Source organism: Haliotis cracherodii, unplaced genomic scaffold, assembly GCF_022045235.1.
Source record: "Haliotis cracherodii isolate W230 unplaced genomic scaffold, xgHalCrac1.p SCAF_11, whole genome shotgun sequence".
In the NCBI taxonomy this organism is placed as follows: domain Eukaryota; kingdom Metazoa; phylum Mollusca; class Gastropoda; order Lepetellida; family Haliotidae; genus Haliotis; species Haliotis cracherodii.
In genome coordinates, this window is record NW_027266266.1 from 33256283 (window position 1) to 33265913 (window position 9631).

At 40.6% G+C, this 9631-nt stretch overlaps 1 pseudogene; it reads right to left on the reverse strand.

Annotated features, from left to right (window-relative positions):
- Positions 1-7983: 7983 nt before the first annotated feature.
- Positions 7984-8992, reverse strand: LOC139455949 (uncharacterized; annotated as a pseudogene).
- Between the last annotated feature and the right edge of the window lie 639 nt (positions 8993-9631).

A 9631-nucleotide genomic window follows, 5' to 3' on the forward strand; every position in this document is an offset into this window, starting at 1 on the left:
TTGACTCGATGGCGGTGTGTCAGGATGGGATGTATGGCAGGGCGTCGTGGTCGAATCCCGTACTGACGTAAACGATTCCTGACAGTGTTGGGATGGATACGGCGCAGTCCAGGAATTGTCTGGGACGTCGTTACTGCCGTTTGGAACCTGTGTCGGAGATGTGTAACTCGAATCCATCTGTCCTGTCTTGGCGTCGTTACTCGGGGACGTCCTGAACGTGGGTGGTCGGCAACGTCATTTGTGTTCTGATAACGCCTCACCAATGCCGATATCGTGTTACGATGGCATTGGAAATGTGTTGCCACCTGTTGTTGCCTCATTCCCGCTCGGATCATTCCAATGGCTTCATGACGCTGTGCAGCTGTCAATCTTGGCATGATTTGCTTGTGTCTGCGCTTGAGAAGTTTTGAATTTTTGAATGACCACAGATTATGCTTTCCAAAGTGACAGCGAATTTTGAGTTGCACGTGCTGTGTACAGCTGCACAGGATGCACGTGCAGTAACACATTGCACGTCCATAGGCCCCCATCAATGACGTCATATCGCATGGCACGTGCATGAGCGTTTGAATGTCTCCAATAATTGCTGTGTTCAAACCTATATTTCATATATGGACGGTGTGCCCTTATATCTATATTTTTAATGTGGCTAGTATATATACCGCTGGGCGGAACAGAAAGTCTAACCTGAGGATCTAAACAAACTACTCCAAATAAGCGATAAATCTACTATATTCCTAGGAAACTTTAACGCTCACCATCCTACATGGTCCATAGATGATAAAATAGATAATCATGGCAAATTTATCTCCGAATGGATAGAAACAAACAACCTAGTACTCCTAGATAACAACCAACCCACGAGGTACGATATAAGATAAACCAAAAATGTCGGCTATCGACCTAACCATATGCACTGCAGATCTAGCTCAAAGTACTCAATGGGAAGTGCACGACGTCCGGCTAGGTAGTGACCACTTCCCCATAAACATAACCATAGGAAATACAAACGTACCAATCCAAACAGAAAACCAAGAACCAAAATTCCATTACAATAAAGCTAACTGGGACCAATTCCAAGATATCTGCAACGAAGCTAACTTAAACGAAATAGAAAATAATGACCCAGAAACCTATTGTAAAGACCTTACACACTAATATATGATAAACGCAGCCAAAACCTCCATCCCCTTCAAAACATCAGGCAAACCCACGGTACCATGGTGGAATGAGGAAATAGAACAGACTAGACGAAAACGTAAATCAGCCTTCATTCAATAAAGCAAAACGCGACTACAAACATCTAAACATAGCCCACGAACTAAACCACCAGGTTCAAAAACTAGTCCAAAAGTAGAGAGTGGAAAATATTCTGCGAAGGTATAAATAACCGTACAAATGCCAGAACGGTCTGGCGCAAAATCCACGCCATTAAAGGCTTAAAACGACATAAAAAAAACTAACATCAACAACTCAACCAACCCCGCCCAAAAAGCAAATAATCTCGCCAACCACTTTTCGGCCGTTAGCAGTAACACCAACTTCAGCCAAAAATTCCAAGATAAACTTAAAAACAAACAAACACACACACAAAAGAACCAAACCATAACAATCTAGAAATAAACCAACCCTACACAATGGAGGAGCTCCTCTACGTAATCCCAAACAGGAAAAAGGGCACAGCTCCAGGATTAGACCTAACTTCTTAACAAATAATTAAAAAACTCCCCCTAAGACTATTCCAGGCACTACTCAAACTATACAATCTCATCTACCTAAACGGACAGGTTCCTACTCCCTGGAAACAGGCCCTAGTCATACCAATCCCTAAACCTAATAAACCAGCTAATCAAGTTAACTCATATAGACCAATATCCCTAACTTCGAACTTATGCAAAGTAATGGAATCAATGGCTAAAAAAGATTACAACATTACCTAACCCAAAATAACATCAACTATTGAACTGCATGGCAAGTATTTATAAAACGACCGGGGGAGGAAATATTCTTGGGGGAGATTTTATTTCGTAGGGTGGGGGAGAGTTTATTTCGAGAGGGGCGGAACTGTACCGGTATAAATTCGCCGGGGGGAGATTATATTCTGGCGGCGAATATATTTCGTGACACCGGCAACTGCATCACCGTCCTCGGATCCGTCTGTAAACATAGATTTGTAAGTGTTAGTTTGTAGTTGCCTCTCAAGTCATTATATTCTTGCTGATAAAGTAACTGATTTGTATCTGATTTATTTAGGCTGGTTAATGTCAGATCGACCTGGGGCTTTATAAACTGCCACGGAGGAGAAGACATTATCTGTATGGAAGATATAACTGTAAGATTCAAGTTAGCATCAGAAATGGTAGGTTTTATTCTTATTCCAAGTGGTGGAATAAGTGCTGGTTTTTATTGTCATACAAATGCTCATAAGAAGGTTGAAAAACACATTCATATGCAGGATTAGATGGATTGGGATACAGTTTTTTGACATGTTACAATACTAATTTTAAGCGAAGATGTTTCAGGGATGGCTCACCAGCCTCCACGTACAGACTATTAATGGGAGAAGTTCTGAAGACATCAAGGCAAAGCCTCAGACCTTGATAAAGAATGGTATCCAGTATTTTTGAATTACTTTTACAAGCTACACCATAGATGACTCAGAGCGAATCAGTGATCGGTACAGGTGGAATTGAGTTTTCTGATCCCCACCCCACTTTGAATTGGAAACGACTTTCTAGGGCCGTCAGGCATCTATTTTTCAAATGTTTGATGTGAGGTAAAAATGTCAAATGTCTGTCAAAAATTAGACCCAAGAACTCGTTGACAACCTAAATAGGATGCTATCCAAAACTAGTTCTGGGTCTCTTTGAGGTCTGTATTTCCTACAAATGTGAATACATTTTGTTTTAGATTTAGACAAATTAAACCTTTTTCTAAAGACCATTTATGTATTTTATATAGACATAATTGCAATTGTCTTTCGACAGTATGCATATTTTTACCACGACAAGATGTTAAAATAATCCACAAAAAGTGATCCATCAAGTGAATCATTTAAGACTTTAGTGAGACTATTTATTTTAATACTAAACAAAGTTACGGACAAAATATTGCCTTGTGGGACACCCTGATCCTGATTATCATGATCAGACAGGGTAGAACCCACACGGACTTGAAATTGTTAGTTGGATATAAATTGAGGCAAACGGCCTCGCATTTCAAAATCGTGTAAAACGTTTAAAATACCGTGCTTCCATGCAGTGTCATATGCCTTTTCTAAATCGAAAAAGATAGACACCGCATTTTGTTTGTTTACAATTGAATTCTAACCGAATGACATTAATAGAACTAAATGATCAATGGCACTGCAATCTTTACGAAAACCACATTGAATATTTGTTATTAAATCACTGGATTCTAAGTACCATGTGAATCTATTATTGACCATGCATTCCATGGTTTTGCAAACGCAGCTAGTCAATGAAATGGGTCTATAATTTGAGGGATCGGTATGATCCCGTATCAGTTTTGGTATGGGAACAACTATAGCATCACGCCATGATGAAGGAAACTTACCAGATCTCCAAATATCATCAAATAGTAACAAAAGAGTTTCTAAACAAGGTTCCGGTAAATGTTTCAGGAGTTGGTAATGTATGTTATCAGCTCACGGCAGTATGGAGCTCATTAATGGAAAATATTTCATTGTAGACTTCCCCATTAACTGATTTGAAATTAATGTTTTTCTTTTCCCGCTGCGGTTGGTATTTTATAAATATAGGTACACAGTTAGTCCGGGAAGAATGTGTTGCCAAAGTTTCTGCAAGTATATTAGCAATATCTGAACTATCAGTAAGCATTTCAACCCCATTTTTAAGATGGTGGATGATGGATTTAGAATCCTTACCTTTGATCGTTTGGATCATGTTCCATACTTTGGACATCCGGAGTCCGTGAATTTATTTTAACATAGTTCTTTCAAGATTGGCGTTTATAGTGTTTAAATGTTCGTCTGGCTTCAGCATTTAAGATTCAGAAATTATGGACCACAGGATGGTGAAAGAAATAGTGTTCAGCTTTTTTCCTTACCCTCCTAGCTTGTTTGCAGACATTAGTAAACGGATGGTTTACTTTTGTAACTGGAACTGGAGAAGAGATTGTAGCGGAATAAGTTTTGGCAACAGTTGTTTGAGACATGGGCTGAACTATTTTCTTTGCTTCCAGCGAGTTTTGTGTGTATTTTTGGTTCAGAATCTTTTGCACAATTATGGGGAAGCAGCATGCTCGCCACCACAGTAGTTACATTTGGGTGTTTCATTTATGCGCCCAGAGCTATCATGAATTCCTGCACAACGGACGCATATAGTTTTGCGATTGCATGATTTTGCACCATGTCCAAAGTTAAAGCACCAGAGTGGGTAAAACACATAAAGCTAAACTCCGATGTTAAAGTAGCCAGCTTTGATTGGTTTTGGCAGATTTTGAAGATAAAAAATGTCAAGGTATGTGTTAGTTTTTACTATTGAGTCATCTTGTTTTCTGGTGAAACGCTTTACAGCACTGACACCTTGAGATTTTAGCTCCGCCACAATCTCTTCTTCACTCATGTCAGCAAGACAACATGCACAGTCTCTGATGATGCCTCGCCGCGAATTCAGTGTACCTGTGCACCGAGACAACAACCTTGGTGGCAACAAACTGCTGTAAACCCAGCAGATTAACAGATTGCTGCCTCGGTGCACATTCTACAAGAAGTAAACCGCTTTGGAGGCGAGTGACATTTTTCACTGTTCCACAGGCGCTTTCAATGCCTTTGGAAATCACAAACGGATTAAATTTTAATGGGTTACCATCAGCAGATGAAATATCTAAGGACCTGGGCTAAGAATCATCATTTTGAGGTACTGCTTCTTCATCAGAAGAAACAGACTCCACATGTCGACGTTTGTAAGTCTTTAATATCATAATTTAGATGATAATGTTTCCTGCGTCATAGCCATTTGTAATATTGTCTTGTGAAATTCAAATTTTCATGCACAGGGCATGGCGTGACCAGCCGATGAATAGAATCGGACCAATTCTACCACCCGCCTAGATAAAATAAGGGTCGAAGTGGTGTTTGGGGCAAAAGGAACACCGGTTCCTGGCTCCAAGGCCCTCAACCACCAGACTCCCGTCCTCCACGGGTTGCCCACGGGTTGCCCAATTCGGTCGCCTTTTACCACCAGCAACGGGGTTCTTGTCTTCCCCGGGTCCCCATGAACATTTTGGAATGCATTTACCCATCACTTCATCTGTAAAGTAGATGTAACAATTATCTTAATGTTATAATCGGCAGATCGTTATCACAAGGGGTGAGCGCTGTCCATACCAAACCGGACATTGGTTTGTTTGTTTGTTTGTATATTTATTTATTTGTTGTTTAACGCCACACTCGGCAATTTTCCAGCTATATGACGGTCTGTAAATAATCGAGTATGGACGAGACAATCCAGCGATTGATATCATGAGCATCGATCCACGCAAATGGGACACGATGACATGCATCAACCAAGTCAGCGAGCCTGACCACCCGATCCCGTTAGCGGCAATAAAAACCCAACTCACTCACTCAATTTACTTTCCTTTACTTTTGATGATAGCGACGAATCGAAAACTAGGTGCTCTTCTGCGAGAAAACGACATTATTAATTCATCATGGCCTACCTTTCGGACTCGATTCATTCGGACTCGAGTGTCAATGTATAACCTTTGTATGACGAATGTATTCTGAGATATTTAAAAGAAAAATACAAACCAGTACGAGTTGATGGTAGTTGGGTCAATACTGTGTAGGTTGTTGATTTTCTATATAAGCTGCCTGTCAGGGTAGTTGTACCTTGGCAACATCTCATTTACATCGTGTTCCTGCATTCAGATTGGCGATCAGCCTACAATGATGTCGTGTTAAGGATATTTATTTCTATGGCGATAGAAGCCATTTTCATTGCTATTACTGAATACTGATTACAGTGAATTCTTCTCACATGCAGTTCTATGCCATATTTAGATTTGTACGTCTTCAGACATGATTCACACTTTATAACATGTTTCCTACTGACGTGGGCGCTTGAAGCTGAGGGTGTAGTGTTAAATGATAAACATGGCAAAATAATTGCCTCTATGTCCATCATAGGATATGGATATCATGTGGATTCTCACAACCTCGATGGGGCGGTCGGGTAGCCTAGTGGTTAAAGCGTTCGCTCGTCACGCCGAAGACCCGGGTTCGATTCCCGACTTGGGTACTATGTGTGAAGCCCATTTCTGGTGTCCCCCGCCGTGATATTGCTGGAATATTGCTAAAAGCGGCGTAAAACCCTACTCACTCACTATCACAGCCTCACAGAATGTTTTACAATGTCAGAATAGAACCAAGTTCCATTATACTGGACAACAAACGTTCTTGTGACATTGAATAAGATTTAATGCAAAGTTATGTTTTTTACCAAATCTGAAACAATTTCGGTTTGCAACAGATAAAAGAGTGTTCAAATGGTTTAATTTGCCATACTGACTTCAGAAAATGCGTGATTTCATAGAAAAAAACATGAACATGCCAAAATGTCAATTTACAAATCAATAGTGAAACCGGAACTGCTTCACGATATGAAGGACAGACGCAGGTGTTGTTCGCAGTTATAGCCAGTTATTTATTACTGATAAATTTCTTAAACCCTGAAACAATTGTAAAACATTCATTACACAAAATATAAACATATGCTGACATCAAATAGTTCATTACATTCGATGATATATACAAAATGCTATATCTCCTAATTGATAAACTTACATCTTATCAAGATTTAATTAACCCTAGATTATAAACTTACTTAACCCGCATATATACTTATATATGTGTATCATATAAATAGAGTAAGATAGACGTGACATGATACATTTACTATGATGTGTACATACAATATACAAGAAATATATATAAAACCTAGTAAACCCACCAAGTGTGTGGACCTGGGTTCATCAGTCCAGACACAGACCTCTGCACAAGTAATACAGCTACATCTGCACGACAAATAAATGAATATATATATATATATCTACACACTGTGCAGACCAATCTGATAGCAGCAATATTACTACAAACCGAAACATAGTGTTAATGCAGAGTAACTTAAAACATTTCTAAAATATAATAGTAAAACCCTGATTCATTCATACATTATACATTCATACATTACACATTCATTTATACCAATATGTAACCTAGCAACACATATGTTTCACATTCTTACCTTCATACTTTCATACATCAGCTTCACAGTGATTGAAGATTTAGTTAAATAGTATTTTAGTCCTAATCTTAGTGCTTACTGAATTATTTACCTTATGCACATAATAACACTTGTAATGCATACAGAAATACAACTAATTACTATGATCTGGCTAATATTTACAACATGACAAAAACAGCCAAATTATCGACAGCATAAACACAATATACCTACAAACCCTAGGAATACGCACAAACAATAAAATGTCATCAAAAGACCAACCTTTAGAAGTGAATTCCAAAGTCCATAGATCAAACACCACAATTAGTCCAAATTGTGAATTCCAAAACGTCCAATATACGTGATACGTGCGTTCGACAGTAACATCAAATGTGATATAAACTGCAGTAAAAACTAAACCCTTTAAACTGGAGACAGTAAGCTAGAAAGTTAAACACAAAGGGGCTTTGAGGGGCGCGCTTGGGCAGGCTATTGTGTGATAGTGCTCTAGGTGATTGAGGCTGTGGCAAAGTACTCATGCAGTAAGCTGAAACAGAGAAATTAGGAGAGCTGAAGTGTGAAGTATATAATGTTTAAAACACACTTGACTGAATATTTAATTCAGTAAAAATCTAAACTAAAAAACTCTGAAAACATATACAATTATCTGATCCTGTCACATACTTCTCTCCCTTGAATAATGGCGTCCTCGTCATTCCGGTTCTTCATCAACAACGGAAAGCAATGCCTTGGAGATGCTGGTGCTGATGTGTCCTAAAATGCCGGTCGCTGCCAGTTGTTCCAGGCGTCGACTCCTCTGCTGCCAGTCTGGGTCAGAAGTCTGACACATTACATAACCTCCTGAGGTTTGCCAGGCAGGCTTCCTTGTTAGTCTACCAGTTCTTCTTGGTGCAGGTATGGGTTGAGGATTAGCATCAGGTGGTACAGGAGGAGGTAGCTCTTCTCTGACTGAGTCTTCCGGCTCCTCTTCATTGTTTTCTGGTGGTTGCACTGCTTCAGGATCTGCTTCTGTGCTGCTGTCTTCTTCAGGTATGTGGTCGTCACCACCAGAAGCATCACCTGCTACTCCAAGAGACTGTAGATCGTCACCTGTTGTCTCTGAAGTAGCCAAACTCTCTTCCACAGTGTCTTCACTGATGATGGTAGCATCCTCAGCAACTGCTGGAAAATAGAATGGAGCATCATAGTCAGACTCTTTATCCTCCTGGATATCCTCTTCTATAGTCTTCTTCACTGTCTTTCTTGGTCTTGGAGTTGGCTTCTTGGCTGCTGGTACTCTGTTGTTATCCATGATCGCTGGTACTGATCCAATGGGCAGGAGATGGTTTCTATGCAACGTCCTCTTCCTCCCCTCACCAGATTCTCTCTGCACTACAAACACAGGGATATCCTGGTTTGGTTGCAAGAGAACAACATAAGGATCTTCCTCCCAGCGATATGCAAACTTGTGCTTACCATCAAAGGCTAAGGCTTTCACCAGAACTCGATCACCTGTCTGTACAGTGGCCCCTCTAGTCTTCAATTCGTAGCTGGCTTTCTGTTTGACTTGGGCAGTCTATGATGCCTTTTGATGCCAGGTCATAGGCTTCTTGGAGCTTCTTCTTCAGAGACTTTGCATACTCTGTCAGAGACCGATGATTCTTGTTGGTCTCGATCCCAAAAGCAAGATCTACGGGCAGACGAGGTTCACGACCAAACATTATGAAGAATGGAGACTGGTTTGTTGATTCATGCCGGATGCTGTTATAGGCGTGGACAAGGGAGCTACATAGGTCTTCCAATCTGTTTTCTGGTCTGGTTGGAGTGTTCCCAGCATAATAAGCAGTGTCCGGTTGAAGCGTTCAACCATACCATTGCCCATAGGGTGATAAGATGTTGTCCGGCTTTTCTCCATTCCCAAGAGGCTGCACAATTCCTTCATAAGGCGGCTCTCAAAGTTGGTGCCTTGATCACTGTGGATTCACTTTGGAATCCCATAGTGCATTATAAAGTTCTTGTAGAAGGCTTCTGCTGTTGTTTTTGCAGTCTGATTCCTTGTCGGGATTGCTTGTGCATACCTCGTAAAGTGGTCTGTGATGACTAGAATATTCTGGTGACCTCCCTTTGATGCTTCCAAGGTTAGAAAATCCAGACAGACGAGCTCTAAGGGCTGGGTGGTGATGATGTTGACCAGAGGAGCACGTGCACTGGCGGGGGATTTCCTTCTCAAACATCTGTCACATCTTTGGATCCAATCTTTCCAAGTCGTTGGTCATGCCTGGCCAAAAGAACCGATCTCTTAGGAGTGACAGTGTCCTTTCTCCTCCAGGGTGTCCCACATCATCATGAAGTCCTCTGAG